Below are 21131 nucleotides of genomic sequence, written 5' to 3'. Positions count from 1 at the left end.
AGAACCCTGCCAGTCTGGGAACCTCTGGAGAACGACACCTTTATCGCACTCCGTGGGGAAACAAGAAATATTGTGGGTAGCAGGACACAGGCGGGAACTGCTGGGAGAAATCTGCTTGGGTCGTCTTCAAACAAACTTCGGAAGAATTCGAGAAGGACGATTGCATGTCGTGAACTCTCGTTGGGGAAAACCTTATCAGGAAACTATCTCCATATCTCGAGAGGGATTGTCTATCCGCTTACTCTCGTTGGGGGAATATAATGAAGGCGTGCCGAAACACCTGTCAAAGAATACCTGCTCGTTGTGACAAGCAAGGTCTTGGAAGCAATAAATAATGTATAACAGTTTGCAGTTGTCTTAGAAATGCGGGTCTGAACGAAGAATAATCGTCAAACGGACCAAAAAAGATAAAACGACAACGGGGAAGAGGCGCACCAAAGATGGGCCCACAAATAACGAACTCATAACGAATTTTTGAAAATTCGTATAAAGGGAAGCTAAGGAAGAGGCGCAGCAAGAGCTGCGTCTCTTGGAATAGGCGCAGCACCTGCTGCGTCTGTTCCTTAGTGTGTCTTTTCTGTGTAAAAATGCGATGAAACAGAGGGTTTCATTCATTTGTTTCGAAACACAAATTCATCCATTTCTCTCTCAAACTTCAACCATTTCCGCCAAAATTTGATCCAAAAGCTTGCATTCGCCATGAATAATCGAGGTATGTATATCATTCTTGCATTAATCTTCTATAACGGACGAATTGGATCGACAAAATTTAGGGTTTTCAACCCTAAAGTGTCGAAAATTTGGGGCTTTTCCCCCAAATGATCTTGCCTTGTAAAATTGACCATGTAAATGGCTAATTGGTAGTATAAGGATCATAACCATGTATTTGTTTCGAATTTTTGTTGAGTTTTGAGCATTTGAGCGAAATTGAGACGGTTTCACATCTAGACCGTAAATCGCTTCGAAAATGGCCTTAGGATCGCCAATTTGCGATGAAACTTGACATTTGGAATCCTTGAATGATGGGTAAACTTCCTACCATTTCGGAATTTTGGTTTACGACGGCTTTTTCAGGACACTTTTCTAGGGCATAATCGCCGATATAACGAAATGCTGCCGAAATTTCGACTTGAACCCGTGACTAGGCTTCAACTTAGGCTTGACTTAACCCAAATTATCACATGAGTGATCAGGTTTGTGGGAATACGGCCAAAGATGGCGAGAAAAGAGCGATTTCGGGGCTTCTAAAGTTCGAAAATCCCCTAATCAAGGCTCGTCGTCACTTGACGCGGCCTAAATATGCCTTAATTTTGCAGGTGACGAGGCTTCTACTTCTGGGAAAGCTCCCATGGAGATAGACACTACTGTTGACGCTTCTCGTGCTCTCGAGGAGGCTTTTTCTGCGGCTAGGGCAGCCGGGGAGGTTGCTGAGGACAAGATCCTCGAGGAGCAAGTTGCTGAGGAGGAGGAGGCCCCAAGACGGGCCAACGTGGGGCGAGGAGGTCGCCAGCTGAGGGGAGCACCTGCGTGGGCTGAGACCTGGGACAGCAGGCACTTGCTTTGGGCTGCGGAGGGTCACCTGTCCTATAGAACGGTGAAGAGCTTGGTAACCTTGAATTCATTACTCATCACTCATTTTCTTTCGTTTCATTCGCTCCAATTTCTTTTCCAATTTCATTCAAACTAAAGATAGCTTTTGTTTCAAATCACAATAGGAGGCCGGGAACATCAGATCGTTCTCGGGCTACACGACGGCTATGGAGTGCTACGAGAGGTCATCGGCGGAGGAGCGAGCCATGATCGAGCGTGGGCGTTCGGCGCCCGGTGCGAGCTTGGAGGGATATCGCGAAGAGGAAGCTGCGGGCTAACCTCAGCCTGGTCTGCGCTTTCTTGGACCGATTCTGGGATACGACTTCCACTTTTCACATGACTTTTGGTGAGGTGGGAGTCATGTTGGAGGACTACGGCATGATCTCTGGGCTGCCGTGCAGGACCGAGGAGGTGGAGTGGCCGGAGACTGCCATGAGGGTGGACTCGGCAGAGGCTAGGAGGTTGATCGGCTGGAAATTGGCGCCGAAGGCTGCTACAGTGCCTGGTTTGGTGCCTAATTCTTATGTCCGAGACTACTTTGCGGGGAAGACCCCGACGCTGGTGGTGATCGACGGGAGAGAGACGGCTCCTCCTCCCTGTACAGCTGAGTAGAGAGTCCGCTTGTGGCTCTGGTGGTTTCTGTCTTCGATCTACCTCGGAGACAAGGGAGAGAGGCTGTCGACGAAGCTTCTTCCCTTTCTTTCTGACCTGAGCTCCCTAGGGCGTTGGGACTGGGTCACTGCTGGTTTTTTAGTCCTCATCCGCTTCATGAGGGCCATGGTTCGTCCGGAGTTGATGAAGAAGGGGACTTCTCCTGGCGCTGTCGGCCCTGCACTACTGTTGGAGGTATGAACCTTCATTTGGACTAATAATCACTTCTTTTCCTTATCGAATTACGAAAGATCGTTATTGACTATCTTGCTTCACAGGCGTGGGTGTACTCCTACTTTCCGAGCCTCTCGCCCAGGAGGACGGAGTCGCTGGAGAAGGCCTATCTCGTCTTGAGGGATTGGGTTATGTGTCGCACGATGAGCAAGTGCTCCTCTCACGGTGTCTACTGGCGGGACGTGAACGCTCTTCAGCTGGACAGCGTGAGCATCTTCACTTATATTCATTTTGCTTCTTTATTACCTTTTTTAACCGATCATAAGAATGATTTCTTGCTTGTCTTTTCCTAGTGGGTGCCCAGGCCTTGGGCAGAGTACGCTGGTGCTCCTCCTTTCGTGGCCGAGGTCCTTCGACCTACGAGCTCGAGCCGGCTGCTGTTGAGGACGTCGATGGGTCCTGTGTGGTACTTTGGCGAGCGCTTGGCTCGTCAGTGCTCTCGGGATGTCTTAACGGTTCCCATCGATCCTCTTAGGACGATGTTCAGGGAGCCTTCTGAGGTTGAGAGGGAGGCTGACTTGGCTGGCGTTGGTGGTCACGCCCTCCTTCTACCTGGTGAGGACTACTTAGCGTTCCTCTACGGGAGGTTGGCGTACTGGCCGGTTGGGGTAAGTGCTTTATCCTTCTTTACTTTCGATTTTTGAGAATACGATGAAAGATCATCGATTAATGAGAATCATTTGACTTTGCATGAGGTCGAGGCGGCGGGCATCGAGCCCCCAGAGTACCCCGAGACCCTCGAGTACACTGACGTGACCGGGAGGACGACGATCTCCGAGCTGCGTGACTTTGACGTAGCTGTGACGGATGCTGGCTTGGACGATTGCCAGCATCTGATTCGGAGGGTAAGCCTCTAATTTGTATGATTTTCTTGTGTAAGAACACGTTTGATTATATTTATCCCATTATTAAGAACTTCTTATTTGAAAATGCAGGTTGCGCCGTCCCGGTTTGTGGCGTTATGGAGGGTGACCAACCGGCTGAGAGCTACTGCCATCGAGGCACTTGTCGGCGGTCGAGTTCGTCAGGTATGAACCTTTTGCATATTTCTTGAATTTTCTTATTTTCTTATGATTGTTTGAAATGATTGGCATGAGCCAATTTTGTCGCTTGCAGAGAGAGCGTGAGCTGGAGCGAGAGCTTGCCTAGTCTCGGGAGGAGACAACTCGTCTGTTGAGAGAGCTCGAGGTCCGTGACGCCGAGGTTGCTGCTCTCGAGGCGAGAGTTGCTGAGCTAAACGGCGACCAACAGTAGCATTTTTGTTTTGTTGTTGTTGTTGGTTATATCTTGCACATTTGTACATTTTGGACATTTGGACTTTGCTTGGGGCTCGAGCCCCCAGTTTGGTGTACATATCCCTTTTTTGTTGTATATGATGGCCTGAGTGCCTTTGCTGCTGGGTTGCTTTGCTTGTACCTACAGGTTAGCTTTGAACAGGTTGGTAGATGACGGTTTACACCGTCATGCTGCCGAAATTTACATAGAAGTCACATAGAGCATGTATTTGTACATATGGCCTAAATTAGCGCAAAACAATGACTTGAAAAATGCAAAAATGCAAAAAATTGGTCGGAAATGACCGGACGGTAGGGAGAGTTACCCCCTAAAAAAAGAAAACAATAAAAACGTATAAGTTTGAAATGGAAAGTGAAATGATTTCCTGAAAAGAAAATTAAAAGAAATGTACAAGTGTGCTAAAATGACGAAAATGTCGATATTGTCTTGAAATGCGCATCCGCAAAATTAGGAAACACGAAATATGGCAATTTTGACGTATTTACCAAAATAATAACCCGTATGAATAGGAAATTATTCGCTAAGGAATTTAGGAAAGATCCATCGCGGAAAATCACAGAAACGATGCTGAGGAAGAGGCGCAGCAGGAGCTGCATTCCTTTGAAGAGGCGCAGCAGTCTTTGCGCTGTTCCCAGTGTTTAAGTCTGGCGGATTTTAGGAAACAGATTTTAGTATAAATAGAGACGTCGATAGAGGTTTTATTCACACAATTCTTCCGTCTCTTCCTCGTCTTATTACATAAAGTCCTCAAAATAATCCTTCATCATGAATACTTTAGAGATTCGCCTAAAAGAATTGACCAACGATTTTTCCAACATGGAGAAACACGACATGGGCGCTTATAATCTTGGATCATTGTTGAGTTTGAAGCTTATCAAGGTGGTCAAACCAGTCCTAGATGCTTGTCTTGATTATTGGGACCCGAATTATCACGTCTTTGCTTTCCCCGGAGGTGACATTTGCCCATTTCCTGAAGAAATTGCTGCGATCGGCGGATGGGACCCAGAACACTTGCCTGCTATTCCTTCTACTTCCCAAGGGTATAAGAACAAATTTAGAGACTTGCTTGGATTGACAAGAATTGAGGTGGATCGTCTAATGACCTCGAAAGGAGTGCGGATGTTGGACTTTATTGACCGATTCATTAACAAGGCCGACCCCACCGTCTCTTATGTTGCCAGGCGAAGGGCATTTGGATTTTGCTTGTTGCATGTATATGTCCTTCAAGGGCATATTGATGAAGATTTGAGAGGTGATCCCCGTCTTCTGGGCCTAGTTGAACAAATGGAATCTGCGGGGAGCCCACTGTTTATGCTTAGGAGAGATCTTATTGGGTTTGGATAACGAAAGCCAATCGTGACCTACCTTACTTGGGAGTCCCGTTATTCCGGGTAAAACAACACTTTTCTTTTTCTTTTTTTTTTTTTTTTTTTTTTTTTCGTTTTTTGTTTTTTTTTTGTGTTTTTTTTTTTTTTTTCCGTTTTTTGTCTAATACCCGCTTTTGGTAGGTCTGGCTTATGGAGCGCCTTTGATTGATCGAGCCCCCAGTTCATGTTCCTTCTTATCATGCTCGCTCGATTGCAATGAGGACCAGGCTTTACATGGTGGATTTCACTCGGTCCGCAATTCTGGGGAAAACAAATCGAAGAGTGATGATGGCCCTTTGATTAGGTGGGTTGTACTGCGTTGTGGCATCTCAAATCATCACTTTGAGTATCTTCCTTGGATCCTACCCGATCTGTGCGCATTCCTGGCTTGGAATTCATGGTATGCATCTTCCGGAGAGGCGATGAGACAAGTTGGACTAAAACAGATGATCCGGCTTGACACTTTGTCCCCATGAGACGCCGTGGCGCTTACTACTGAGAGCCGAAGGGAGTGGGCCATTAAATGGGCTCAAAGGAACGTGTGGTTCATGAACTCTTCTGTTAGTGCCTTATGGGTGTCAGACTCCTATCTGCGGTGGAGGAAAGCTACTACTCTAGAGGAGCGTGAGAGATTGAGGAAGCGCGAGCCCGTTGACTACAAGGTGCGCGAAGTGGAAAAGGAGAAAGAGAAGCATCTGACTGAGGGAGAAGAGGAAGCCGGATTTCGAGTTGTTCATCCTTCGAAGAAACCGAAGACCTGTCCTACCGTGGACAAAGTGATTGACAAGAATGGGAAGGCTAGGCCTCGAGAAAAACCGTTGGTGATTAGGTCGGAAGTGGCGCAGGAGCGTCCGGCTCGAGGTCGTGACAAGAAGTATGACAAAAGTAACAAGGGCAAAGGAAAGATGGAGGAATAGCCCAAGTCTTTATTATTATTATTTATTATTATTATTGTAATAAGAAGGTGGGGTTTTTAGAATCCTAACCTATTTTTATTTTTGTTTTAGCATTATTATTATTATGTAACGTATTATTATTATTATTATTATTATTATTATTAGAAATGAATGAAATAAAAGAGGTTGATTGGTTATGAAACCGTTGGGATTTTCTATTTATTATTCTTGTCGAATTCCAAATGCAATTGCAGATGTCCTTCTATTTACATTTTGAAATTAATGGGTTGTATCCTTTGAAGGATTGCCTACGTATTCATTTTAAAAATGAAATCAAACCCTTGCGCGTAGTTCGAGTAAATGTAAAAGAATAATTATTCTAAGCAAGAGCTTGTAAATAACTTTAGAAGATAAGCATGAGCTTTTTCTTACTCTTAAAGTGCAATTTAGTTTATTTGATGATATGAGGATGACAAATTGTCAGAATGCAAGAGCAGAGTGACATTAGCTTATTTCAGCTTGGCCGGGGGCCGTTTATTTAGTGCCACAAGAGCGACACGTGAGGTTACGCGAGGCGCGTTTTTGTTCCTATTCTAGGCATAATACCGCTTTAGTTGGTCAAGGTTTGTCGGGTTGGCGAATTCATTCCCATCTAGGTCTGTGATTCTAACCGCACCCTCTGGAAGTATGGATTTGACTAGAAATGGCCCGGCCCAATTAGGTTTGAATTTTCCCCGTGGATCGACAGGTAAAAGAGCTCTAACCGACTTGAGTACTAAGTCTCGTCCTTGATGTTCCTTGGCTTGACCCTTTTGTTGAAGGCTCGTTTTATACGTGCTTGATATATTTGGACATTATGTAAGGCGCGTAGCCTACGTTCATCTGGGAGGATGAGTTCTTCGTATCTATCCTTCTTCCAATCGGCTTCCGGGATTTGACTTTCGAGTAAGATACGCAATGATGGTATTTCTAACTCGACTGGTTGTATAGCTTCCATGCCATAGGTCAAATAGAAAGGGGTGGCCCCAGTGGGCGTCCTAACTGATGTGCGATATCCCCACAAAGCAAAGGGTATTTTTCTTGGCCAATCTCGATAGTTGTCAATCATTTTCTTGAGAATTGTGACAACGTTCTTGTTTGCTGCCTCTACCGCCCCATTAGTCTGTGGTCTATACGGCGAAGAGTGGTGATGCCTAATTTTATACTTGGCTAGCAATTGCTCAGTCTCGGCTTGGAAATGTGATCCATTATCACTAATGATCTCATGTGGGCAACCGTATCAACAGATGATGTTGTTTTGTATGAACTTTGCCACGTTTTTAGCTGTGAGACTAGTGTAGGAAGCCGCTTCTACCCATTTGGTGAAATAGTCAATTGCCACCAATATGAAACAGTGACCTCCTGTTCCGGCCGGAGTTATTTTCCCGATTATATCAATTCCCCAGGCAGAAAATGGCCAAGGAGATGTCATTGTATAGAGCAATGAAGGAGGGACATGCTGTACGTTCCCGAAGATTTGGCAGTTGTGGCAATGTCTTACGTAGTTGATGCAATCGGATTCCATTGTGGTCCAATAATACCCCAAACGAGTGATTTTCTTTGCCATCATGGGCCCACTCATGTGAGGACCGCATTCTCCGTCATGGACTTCTTCCATTACTTTCCGCGCCTGTGAATGATCAAGGCAACGTAGGATTACACCAAGAGGTGTTCTTTTATATAACTCTCCTTGCATGAGAACGTATTGGGAAGCTAGTAAGCGTATAGCGCGTTGTCGCCTTTTGTCCATATCCGGTGGATAGGTACCGTTGAGCTTGAAATTTAGGATTGCTTGGAACCAAGGCTCCTCTGTGACTTCCTCTTCATCGGTAATTTGGTGGACGTAAGCTGGCTCTGATCGTCGTTCAATACATAAAGGCATTTCCACCATGTTATTTGGCATATTAATCAAAGATGCGAGTTTTGCAAGAGCATCCGCAAATTGATTTTATTCCCGAGGTAGGTGTAGATAGGTCACGTTATCAAAGAATTGGGCGACTTGGTCTATTCTGGCTTGATAAGGCGCTAAGCTTTCACTTCGGATTTTCCAAGATCCTGTAACTTGATTGATGATCAGGGACGAATCCCCATGCACTCGGAGGTTTTTAATGCCTAAGCTTATTGCCGCCTGTAGTCCAATGAGACAAGCTTCGTATTCTGCAGCATTGTTCGTCACCTCGAAGTCGAGTTTGACAGAGATCGGTGTATGCTCGCCTTCAGGAGAAATGAGCAACACTCCCATTCCAAATCCTCTTAAGTTTGATGCTCCATCAAAGTAGAGGTCCCAGGAGTCTACATCGGTTTGGAGTATATCCTCGTCTGGAAATGGCCAAGTATCTATTGTTTGTGCATCATTGATGGGGTTTTCTGCAAAGCATTCGGCAACGGCGCGCCCTTTTATACCTTCCAGAGGCACGTATTTGAGATCGAACTCTGAGAGCATCAAAGTCCATCTTGCTAGCCGTCCGTTGAGAACGAGCTTCTCGAAGAGGTATTTGACTGGATCCATTTTGGAGTATATTTTGACGGAGTAGCTAAGCATGTAATGGCGTAGCTTCTTCGTTGCCCACACAAGAGCGAGGCATGTCTTTTCGAGTTGTGAGTATTTGCACTCGTACTCCAAGAACTTCTTACTAAGGTAGTAGATAGCCCTTTCCTCTTTTCCTACGGTTTGAGCTAGCATGGTGCCCATGGCTGTTTCAGTCACTGTGAGATACAAACCAAGAGGTTGATCTCGTTGGGGTGGCATGAGCACGGGTGATTTAGCTAATATCTCCTTGATTCGGTCAAATGCCTTCTGACAGTCATCATCCCACATGGTGTGATCTGTTTTCTTGAGCTTTTTGAAGATAGGTTCACAGATCATGGTGAGTTTCGATATGAATCGACTTATATATTGTACTTTTCCCAGGAATCCTCTGACTTCTTTCTCCGTTTGAGGTTGCGGCATTTCGATCAAGGCTTTGATTTTGGAAGGGTCTATTTCTATATCTCGTTGGCTAACGACGTATCCCAGAAGTTTGCCAGATGTTACTCCGAATGTGCACTTCTGAGGATTGAGCCTCATGTTGTACTTTCGTAGCCTTAAGAAGAATTTGCGAAGGTTCGCAATATGCCCCTCTCTATCTTTGGTTTGACAATCATGTCGTCTACGTACACCTCAACTTCTTTGTGCATCATGTCATGTAAGAGTGTAGTTGCAGTGCGTTGATATGTAGCTCCGACGTTGATTAACCTAAACGGCATAACCGTATAGCAGTAGGTTCCCCATTGAGTGACAAAGGCGGTCTTGTGCATGTCTTCTATGGCCATCTTGATTTGGTTATAACCCACGTACCCATCCATGAAGGATAGTAGCGCGTGATCTGCGGTATTGTCCACCAATATGTCGATATGTGGTAGAGGAAAGTCATCTTTAGGACTTGCTTTGTTTAAGTCTCTAAAATCAACACAAACACGGATTCTCCCATCCTTTTTGGGTACGGGTACTATGTTGGCTACCCAGTCAGAGTACTCGGAAACTTTGATGAACCCAGCTTTGAATTGCTTATCGACTTCTTCTTTGATCTTGAGAGCCCATTCTGTCCTCATTCGACGCAGCTTCTGTTTCACGGGCTTGAAACCTGGCTTAATTGGGATTCTATGTTCGGCGATATCCCTGTCGATTCCTGGCATATCTTTGTAGGACCAAGCGAAAACGCCTTTAAACGCGTGTAGGAGGTCTATGAAACTGGCCCTTTCGGTGGGGTTCAGGGTTGTCCCTATCCTAAGTTCTTGGGGTTCTAGTTCGGTTCCTATGTTGATGGGTTCAGTGTTCTCTATTACTGGCCCCCCTTCCCCCTCTTGTATTATTTCCTTGGCTACGTAGGGAGGTATCTCAATTGAGTCTGGGTCTTGGTCATCCTCAGTATCATCGTAAACAGAATCACATTCAAGATAACACAGAGTAAGCAGAACCTGATTTATTCATATTAACGTTTGAGAAAAGTTGAAACAAAGAAGCCATCTGATCTGTGGTCAGCGGCGGTAAAGGGACACTTGTTGGGGCATTTCTCGAACTACTGTTACTATTTGAGACTAAGCTAGGAGAAACAAAGGGAATGAGGATGACGACAGGAGGAGATTCCTTAGTGACTTCTCTAGACTCCGACGCTGACTCCGACTCTGACTCTGACTCGAATTCATCATCTTCTGGTTCTCCTTTGAACATCTCTCCTTCTCCAGTGGTGAGCTTGAAGAGTCTTCCTTGATTGTTGGTCCACTTGATTGATTTTCTCCATCCTTTCTACTGATTCGCGTTTGTTTCTGTGATTAACGCGGTAGGGTTGAAGTGGTTGTCTTGTAGTATCATAGTAATGATCTCATCCTGCGCGGCTCTAACAAATCAATCTTCTCCAAATAGTAGACTAACAGCTTGTTCGTCTAAGCAAGGTGCTTGACGAGCTTTGACGGTAGGAACCGTTTATGGAGGAATGAAGTAGCAATCGTGAAAGATCTCGATTCCGGCTAGCTTCCTTTCGAGATAATGCCAAGGTTCGAGAAATCCGTGAAAGAGTTCTTGACTTCCTTCCTTAACAAAGTATCCATTTAGGGTAGGGAGATAGGGTCGCATTTAGACTCCTACGTACTTACGGTTTTGAACTTGAGCAAGCATCTCGAGAACTTCCTCTTTAGTGGTTTTGTATCCTAGTCCAAGTGGTATCCTTTTTTAGTTGCCTTCCTTGTAGGGTGCGAAGGTGTTTCTTCGGATAGGGTTCAAAGGCATTCCAGGGAAGTATCCCTGGCCTTTGAGTATGTGGTTGACCACCAAGTTGAAGTACGGATCGTAGTATAGGGGTGCCAATTCGCTTTCTATGACACTTATGCTTTGAAAGCCCCCAAGTTCATGTACTGGATCCGCAAGGACTTGATTATTTGACTTCTTTTCGATTATTGCCTTGATGGGCGACGAAGTGATCGTCACCACTTTGCCATTTAGTGGAATTTTGATCTTTTGGTGAAGAGTGGATATTACCGCTTTGGAAGCGTGAATCCAAGGTCTTCCCAGAAGTATGTTGAAGGAAGCTTCGATGTCCACTATTTGGAAGTTAACCTTTCGCTCAATTGGTCCTGTGGCTATGGTTAGGTTAACGAGTCCTACGACCTTTCGTCGTGTACCATCATATGCACGGACACCTTGATTGATAAGGGTCCAATCCGACTCTTTCATGCCTAGTTTGTATGCCGTTTTCAGAGGTATGCCGTTGACCGCGGAGCCATCATCTACCAAGGTCATTGGCACATTCTTCTTTAAGCAAATGACGGTGATGTAAAGAGCCAAGTTGTGACTAGCGCCAAAGGATGGCAAATCTTCGTCTGAGAAAGTAATATGATTACTTAGCTTCGGTGATTCTTGGAAGACCAAGTTGACTACATCATCGGGTGTGGAGTTATGTGCTACATTTAGCTTGGCCAAAGCTTGCAGTAAAGCTTGGCGATGTGGGAATGAGCTTGCTACTAATTGCCGGGACGAAAGATCGACCTTTGTCTTCTGTAATTGCTTGAGCAAATGATCAGTAGAGTCATCTTCATTATCATTTGGTGTGATGACATTGGTTGGACCATTTTGAGTAGTGCTTTGATATGGACGCCCCGAACGAGTTAGGTGGTCCACATCTTGGTCTTCACCATTATGGACTATTTCCTTGACTAGGGAGTGTTCAATGAGATACTTGTCTTCATCGTGATCGGCCCATACTCCATTTATTGTAGCTAGTTCCCTCTTTCTCATGATCTCATCCTCTAATTGTATGACTTGGTCGACTAGTTTATCAACCACAGTGACTATTTCTTGCATAGTGGCATTTTGAGAAAAGATTAATGGCGCATGTTCTTTGGGTGTCGCATTGGGGTCATGTAAAGTTGTCACCACATTTTCCAATTCCCAAACTTGCCTATCCACACTTCTTGCCCATGCGATGAAGTCGGCAATGGTAGGGGAAATGGTAGAGTAGAACCCTTCATTCTCGATCGCGTGGATCTTGTCTTCGACTGGAGAAATGAGGTGTGAACAATCTAAGGTAGATTCTTCACTTGTGATCACTAGAATTCCAAGAGGATTCTGAGTGTTGTTGGGCTTTCCTCCCGGCGGTATTGGTAGTCGACCATCCTCTATCATGTCTTGAAGCACATTTTTCAATTTCTAGCATTTTTCTGTGTCATGCCCCTTACCCCTATGATATTCGCAGTATGAGTTCTCGTCCCAGAATTTGGACTTCTTTTCAGGTTCGGGCGTAGGTCCTATGGGTTGGAGTTTGCCTTGTTTCATTAGCCTTTTTAGAGCATTGGAGTATGTGTCCCCAAGATTTGTAAATTTCCTTGGTGGGGCACTCTTCTTGGATGGCTCGAGGAGGTTAACTTCATCGGTCTTGCTAGTGGAGCCGTAAGAACGACTTGTTGAGCCTTGATATCCTCGACCTACCGTTTTGGACAAGAGCCTTTTACGGATGTCATCTTCGATCCTTGTTTCTAGTACGGTTAAGTCCTTAAAAGTTTTAATGTTTTGGTACCTCAAATGATTGGCATAGATGGGCTTTAAGTTGTCCACGAATTTCTCCACAAGGGTAGCCTCATCCGGACGTTCAACTAGTTGGGTACTAGTCTTCCTCCACCTACTTAGGAAGTCGGTGAAACCTTCTTTGTCATTTTGGGTAAGAACCTCTAAAGTGCGCATGTTAACTTGGATCTCATCATTATCCGCATATTGTTTAGCAAACTCGACCGCGGCGTCTTCCCAAGTAGCGATCTTCTTGTGTTCTAAAGAGTAGAACCATTGCTTTGGGATGGTGTCAAGAGATGAAGGAAAGATCCTTAAGAACATCTCGGGATTGATGCCTTTGATAGACATATAGTCCTTGAAAGCACGGATGTGGTTCAAAGGGTTTTCATGCCCCTTGAATTTAGGAATATCCGTCATGTTGAAGTTGGTTGGCAACTTGGAACTCACGGCCTCGTACTTGCGATTATTCTCCCTGTAAATGTCATCCCCTTTAAGATACATCAATTGCTCCTCTAAGTATTGGAGTCGTTTCTCAGCTGCAGTCATACCCATGGGAGGGTTTTCGTCCCTGAAGTCATTCACAAAGTCATCAACGACTTCACTTTCTCGAGGAGGCAACCTCGTTTCTATGGTATAGATCCGGCCCTCGATGGTGTCAAGGCGATCATACACCTGGTCTTGAGTAACATGGAGTTGAGCTAGCGCGGTTAGGATTCGATCATTACTATCCTGGAGTTGATTTAAGTCGCTTGGTTCAGGCATCTTGGAAACTGGATAAGAGATCGACGGCGAATCAAAACACGATCGACCATTCTAGCACACTTACTAAGAAAGAAATGTTTTGACTCGTGAAGTGGGTGTGTGCCACTTGTGTCAGTGAGCTTTTGAAGAAATGACAAGGTTTGAAAAAATGTTGGTCCTAGTCAACTTTAGTGTAGTTGTAGGAGTGGACTCGAAGTAAGGTTTTGAAATGGGCTTGGGCCCGAAATTTGACTCGACAACTGGACAGAGTTTTGACTCGGTTTTGCGCTAATCTTTGGCCTTTTTCGAAATTTACATTTTAAAAGGGATTTGATTTTACAAAAAATCGTCATGGTTTCGTTTAGAAATGGTGATCACGTAAGGTACAAACATTTATACAAGCATTACAACGGGATGCTGAGTGCATTTAAAAGGGTTTTGGTTTAAAGGGTGGGTTGCCATACCGAACAATCAAACCCGAAGTCTGTGGAGAGGCTCGTACCAAACAAGAGTAAGGCCGATTCCTAGTCCATTTTCTCAAGTAGTGAAAGTCCTTGATACAAACAAGAGTAAGTACCATGGTATGGATGACGTCAATCTCTATCCATCCTTAGGCCCAAATAAGAATTAGGACCGTTTAGACGGGACGATTGGTCGAATGGGTTGGGTTAGGCCTAGGAAGGCCGAATAAAACGATCTAGGAAGATCGAGTTATGAAAACTGACAATTGTCTCGTACAAATTATTCCCTAACCTTGTTCAAGTTTCACCCTTGGCTACACGTAAGTGTATTAATCCCCAGCGGAGTCGCCAAACTGTGGACATGGGCCACGGGGGCGCTTGGGAAACAAGCGTTTGCATTTGTGGAGTCGCCACCAATTTATTGTGGAAAATTGGAAATTGTTCGAATACCTCGTGCCATGTCCAGACACAAAGTAGTGACATGAACACCAAGAACTCGTCACCCTTAGCATTCTATATCTAGAATGACTCTCGTGGATGCCAATGAACACGGATGTTCACAGCGATCTGGAGTAAGGGGTGAGGGTACGTATTAGGAAGCTCTTTTGATCGAACACCTAATCCCGCCCGTCTCGATAGCGGCCTCTACTAATGATTAGGGAAGATCGTCTATACTTGATATATTGTCGATTATATGCATGCAGTGCAACATCCATTAGATTGATCCTAGCATGTGAAGATTAATACAAAGTCGGTGAACACGTAATTTAGCATACAATAAATGTCAAAGTAGGGATTTAAGCTCAATTATATGTGAAGCATACAAATGATACAATAAAAGAAATACAATAAAATACAATAATGGAAATTACAATAATTACAACGGGTTCAATTGATTTATGTCGAAAATACTTCCAAAACGGATAATTTGAGAAAGAATAAAATAAAGGAATTAACGAACATGAATTAGGTGATAATATGATTAATAGTTAATTAAATACGTAAGCTAAAACTAGGTCAAGACAGAACGGAAGTTCAGAGACAGAATTCATCCTGGAACAGACGCAGCAGACCTGCGCCCTCTGGAAGAGGCGCAGCAGTTGCTGCGTCTGTTCCAAGGGTGAGTTTTGGATGTGAAGCCAGAACTGCAAATCGTTAATGTTAATTGGTGAATTTAAGGATTAATTGCGATATTAGACTCGGATGGAAGTGATTTAATGGATTAATTACATGCGAATGTGTCATAAAAGCAATAAAACATGGATGAGATGAACGCAAACGAATTAATTACATGAACGAAGGATTGATTAGTGACATAGGTGAACTAAATAGGTTAAATATGACAAATTAATGACAAATATGATAAATAACAGATGAAAATATACCAAAGATCGAATTCCAGAAACTCAATATGAAAGAATCGAATCTCTACAACCCGGATTGATTTTAATGACGAAAACCCGCAAATATTGGATTACTTGGGATTTAAGTCGGGATTAACGATGAATTATACGCATTAATGATGACAAGCAATATACATGTGAGACTATTGTGCTATTATGTCAAAGAACTGTAGACAAACGAAAAACAAATTACGAACAACGAATTGACAGAGGACGAAGAAAGAAGAAAGGAAGCAGGAACTGCGGCAGCCTCACGAAGAGGCGCAGCAGGTGCTGCGTCCCATCGAAGAGGCGCAGCAGTTGCTGCGTCCTTTCTCGATGGTCATCTTCTGGTAATCCGTAAAAAGGGTTTTAAAGCATGGTTTTATAAATCGGTTTTAAGAAGTATTTTCGACATAAACCTTACATTAATGATACAAAAAGTAAATAACAATAATAAAAGAGAGATTTACACCCTCAGACTTACATGCTTGACGAAACGAGATGAACTAAGTTAACGATTAGTGATGCTCGACTCGAATGTAACGAAAGTGCTCTCGTAAGAGGAAAACGAGTAAGATTAATTAAGTTGATTGATGTGGAGTTGGTCAAATTGGTCGGTCATGCAAACGAGGCTGGTACTCAGAAGGATCCGAGCTTACGTGGTCGAATGTTCAAGCACGTAGACGCCAAAAAGTAAGAACGTAGTCTAGAATGCAAAGGGAGAAGAGAAGGGCGGACACTCGCGTGAGAAATATGAGGAGCGAAAGCTCCTATTTATACTAATAGGGTTTTCGGAGAAACTTTGGAAGTGAATCTCGGAAAGATATGAAAAGATACGAAAAATATGCAGAACAGGACCTAGGAAGAGGCGCAGCAGTCACTGCATCTCTTGGAAGAGGCGCAGCACCTGCTGCGTCTGTTCCCAAGTGGTTTCCTCCTGCGGAAGAAAGATTTACTTGTTTGGTTTATGGAATGACGGGATAATCTTATTTTCCTTAATATTTTGTATGAATATTACGAGAAATACCTTACCAAAGAATAAAATATTGTGAAAGATTTATAAAATATGGAATAGAAATATCCGGAACATTCCAGAACATTCTGACTCGGGGTTTAGCGGTTATCAGAAAATGAAGACGGTTTTAGGCCCGGACTCCAAATGTACTCTAATTACTGTCAAAACGACCGTATCGGCGCGTAGATGACAATTAAGAGGTAGACATCAATGTTTGAGCAATCACTTGACGATGAACTTACGAACTGTTCACAAATCGTTCCGCGTACCAAACATGCGGCCCAATCATCACCGGGTGGTTTGCGGGAGGTGCAGAAATGAGGTATCTACAGATTGTCGTCATTGACACGACTTGCGCATAATCATTTGCGAGTCGCGAGAGTTGCTTCCTACATGTTTTTTTTTATTATTAAAAAGAAGGGGTAAACCTAGAGACCTACAACGAGTAGAGTCTCATACAAGTTTACAGACAAGAATAATAACACCACAAATAAAACAAACAAACCCTTATTTAGAGAGGCAAAGAAATGTGTTCTAGCATCAAATACCAAGTCAAAGAGTCGCCCTTTGCCCTATCCTATTCTCCTTCCATGCTTTCAATGGTTTCTAATTGTTTAACCATTCTTCTAAGGTATACGGTAAATTTTCCTTTCATGATTTGCACCACAACCCAACTCTCAAAAACACTTTGTCCATTATACATAGCTAGTTAGGAGTCTTATTCTCAAAGATCGCTTCATTTCTCAATTTCCAAATAATAGCAACTATAGCAATGAAGAAAACATCCAAGGTCGTTTCTCAAACCCAACAAAGTGGGAATCATACCATACCATAAAAGCATCATCAATCTCTACGAGAAAAACCATGTCATATTCCAAGCATCACAAATACCCGTTCATAGATGCCAAGAATATCTGCAATGCAAAAAAAGGTGACTAATGGTCTCCAACTCTTCTCCACATAAAATACAGGTTATCTGATCTCCTGTCAAGTCATCTCCTTCCACTTAATTATCTTATCCTTATTGTTCACTTTTTTCCACAATATTGCCTAAATAGGTATCACATACCTTGGTGATGCAACTCCTTTCCAAACATGACTGGACCAAAGCTTCTGATCTGCTACATTGTATTTCAATTTATAGAAGACATCGACAAAAGTTCTAGCCGTGTAGCATTATGATTTGTCAAAAGACTAGATATGGCAATCGTCTTTATCCCTTAAAGGTTTGAATCCCTCAATCATCAGTTTTAAATGGTCTACTAGTGATAGTTCTCATTGAAACAATATTCTTCGCCATCGATATTGCTAGACCCAATCGTCGCCTTGCCAAGTACCCATATCAGCCACACACTTTTTTTTTTTTCCTGAACTGATACATTAAAGAGTCCTAGAAACCCTTCTTTGAGAGTTATATTGCCTATCCAGATATCCTCCTAAAATATGAACTTATTAGCTTTACTAATTTGTATCTTTTTTTTTTTGGGAAAGAGTAAGTATTATATAATATCAAAATCGCCCTTACAAAAAGATCATATACTATTTGTGTTCTTCTATGTACATGTATCCATACTAATCATTTCTAACCATCCTTGTACTCGACTACTATTAGGCCTAAACGGCCTACCACGAATTCGCAAACTAATCTCAGCTTTGCACTGATGTACTAATTTGTATCTTGATACCCTGTTTTGTGACTTCTTTAATGTTAGTATCCCAATCATTAATAGAGTATATCGACTTCCAAAGGCCAAACTTAGCCACTTTTTCTCCACTTCTAAACAATCCCTCGGGATTGAGTTCATGTATTAAGCAAATAATACTTTTCCAAAGCATCTTATTCTCTATTGAAAATCGCCACCACCATTTAAAGAGCATACTTGTATTTTTAATCTGTAAATCACCCACGCCTAAGCCACCCATCGCCTTTGGCAATTGGATAATATTCCAGTTGATCAAGGGAACAACATCCCTCTCATTGTTTCTTCCCCAGTGAAACCTTATTTGCAAACTGATAATCTTTTCAAGACTCCTTTCAGTATCATAAACATAGACAGATAAAAGAGAGGCAGCGAGTTCAATAGAGATTTAATGAGAACCACTCTTTCATCTTTTGAAATTAGCCTAACCTTCCAACTAGCAAGCCTACTCTTTATCTTATCCACCACCGAATTCTGAGTGGAGTTTATTCAAGTTACAGCCCAAAGGAATGATGTGTAAGTTTAATTACCTCGCAAGTGAACGAGATTCATTGCACTTTTAAGGGTCGAACCACAAGGAGATAGGTGTTTACTAATTGTCTAAATTCTGATGTTTAGCTAAGTCAAACGCAACTTGATTGATGATTATCTAACTGAATTATACTAAATAACAAGTAAATAATATTAACTAAAGAAAATTCTAAAATAAGAAAGCAAGCTAGTAAAATACGGTTTTACTCAAGTAAATTAAAACCTAGGGTACGACTCAACCACCAACAATCATAATTTACCATTTATTTTATTAATTAGTTTTGAATGGGTAGGATTCTGGGTGGAACTGCGTCTAGGTCGCCTAATATCTCCCTCCTGGGTTCATAAAAGGACACTAGCACTACCGATTCAACTCCCTCCCGGGCTCATGACTCGATTTCCCCGACTCAATGATCAAAACTCACTAAAACGGGCCCATTATCGCTCATCTCTCACAAAGACCAAGACTTAAGCCCGCGATAATCCCCGGTCATCCCGACCCTTCTTCCGAAGGTGACTTTCAAACCGTTAAGTAATAGGACCCCACTTGGGGTCTCCCTTCCGGGTTCAACCCAGGTCGAGAAACAAACTAAAAGGGTAGTAAAGTCCCAACCTAATCAATTTCCATTGATAGTAAAGGGTTAAGAATCAACTATAATCCCAATTAGAGTATAAACAATACAAACCCCTTACTTAAACCCAACAAATTCCTCCTCAACAACTAATTTAATGAATCTAATTACGTAATTTAGTCATGTTGGGACCTAATCGCACCCTAGTTAAAGGAATACTCACTATTCATGTTGATTAAGGCAAAATAATTGATAAAGGTACAAACTTTGCAACTAAACATGGTATTAAACTAGTTTAGATCCCGCGCAATGAATGTGCGGTTCTTATAGAGTTACTAATATAGACCCCGTGCAATATATGCACGGTATTTATAGAGTTTTACTTTTTAGTGTATTATTTATAGAATTTAAATTGACAATTCACTTACTTTTCATGTTTTTCCTTAATGTATTTTTATTAGAGAAATAAATAAAAATTTAAATCGTAAGAAGTAATAAAATGAGTGTATTTTTATGAATTTTTTTTTGTTTTTTTTTACCGAGAAATTAATGAAGTTAATTTACAAAAATTTACCAATAACATATTTTTTAGCTGCAAATATTTATCATAAAAAGTCAATGAATTTTATCAAATATTGACTAATACCATATTTTTTAGCAGCAACTTCTTATCATAAAAAGTCAATAATTTTTTATCAATTAGTTCTTTAAAAAAAGAATTTCCTTACCCTAAGAAGATCGGAGATAAATTTGCGCAGAATGTGAAATTTTAAATGTTATAAATATTTAAATATAAAATATTATATCCATTTATAACTTATCATGTCCACACCTATAGTATATATGATAAAAATTCCAAGCACTATTCTAGGAAATATGTTGTAGGCGGGAAAAGTTAGAGTTTCGCCTATTCATTTAGTAAATAGGGGATTGATTCTTACAACTAAGCATGCAATTAATCATGTGAAAGAGGAGTATTGACTAATTAAACTAAGATTAAGATAGATTAATGCAAAAAGGAGTAAACTTTAATACAACTAATGAAAGATTCAAACTTTACTAGAGCAACATCACCCAACAACATGAACAAGATTAACAAGAGAGATTATTTCTATTCTAGCAACAAACAAGAGAAATCCAACAACTACTTTCAATTAAACAAGAACAAAGGCAAATGTAAACAAATGAACAAAAGAAAAGAGATTATACCAATAAGGATGCAAAAGAAGTAAGCTTGGATTGAATAAGAATGGAGGAAGGCTTCAATCTTGTTACAACCCAATTTCTAGATCTTAAATAAGCTAATTAATTGAAGGATTAAGTCTAATTAGGGAATGATTAACAAGGTAATTAGGAAAGTTTCAGACTTGGAAAGTAGAATTATTGGATCTAGGGTATTGTGCCTAAATGAAGACTAGAGAGGGGTATTTATAGTTTCTCCAAAATTTAGGTCAAAAGTTACAAATGAGAGAAAAGTGCGGATGAAGAGTCTCTCTGACGTTGGCTTACCCGACTGGGAAGTTTCTGTAACTATTCTTTCATTTCTTGGATCATCAAGTTTGCACAACCGGTGGGGCGGCTGCCGGTTGCTTACGTGGCTCAGAATCTTCTCTAAATCCTCTTCAATTTCCAACTTCCAAAAATCACCAAGTATGCCTGGCCGGTGTACCAGCTGCCGGTGGCCTACCCGACTGGGGATCTTCTGTAACTTTCTTCTTCATTTCTTCCTTTGGCCTACCCGAGTAAGTGAGCAAAAACGTTAGATCTTTATTCACCCTCTACCTAACTAAGCTAATAATATCCGATGATAGACAATTAACGAGCCTTCTCCGTCCCTTCAACTCACAATGAAACACAATAAGATATGTGCTTCCTTGCAAGGCAAGTGGGGGTGATGCATGTCTTTTATATGATGTTTTACATCCCATTTTACACGCATTTCAGAGCTCATTCTTGTAGTTTATGCTACATTTCTCCCTATTTCCGTCTACTTCCGTATTTTGTACATTATTGCAGAAATGTGAAGAATTCAACGGGAAAATCAAGCCAAATCCGTCCCCGAGTAATCTGCATTGCATATGACGTAAAGGAATCACTTAAGGAACGAGCTTGGTG

The sequence above is a fragment of the Silene latifolia genome, chromosome X, assembly GCF_048544455.1.
Source record: "Silene latifolia isolate original U9 population chromosome X, ASM4854445v1, whole genome shotgun sequence".
Classification (NCBI taxonomy): domain Eukaryota; kingdom Viridiplantae; phylum Streptophyta; class Magnoliopsida; order Caryophyllales; family Caryophyllaceae; genus Silene; species Silene latifolia.
The sequence above is the reverse complement of the archived record's forward strand: the minus strand, read 5'-3'. Positions refer to the sequence as shown.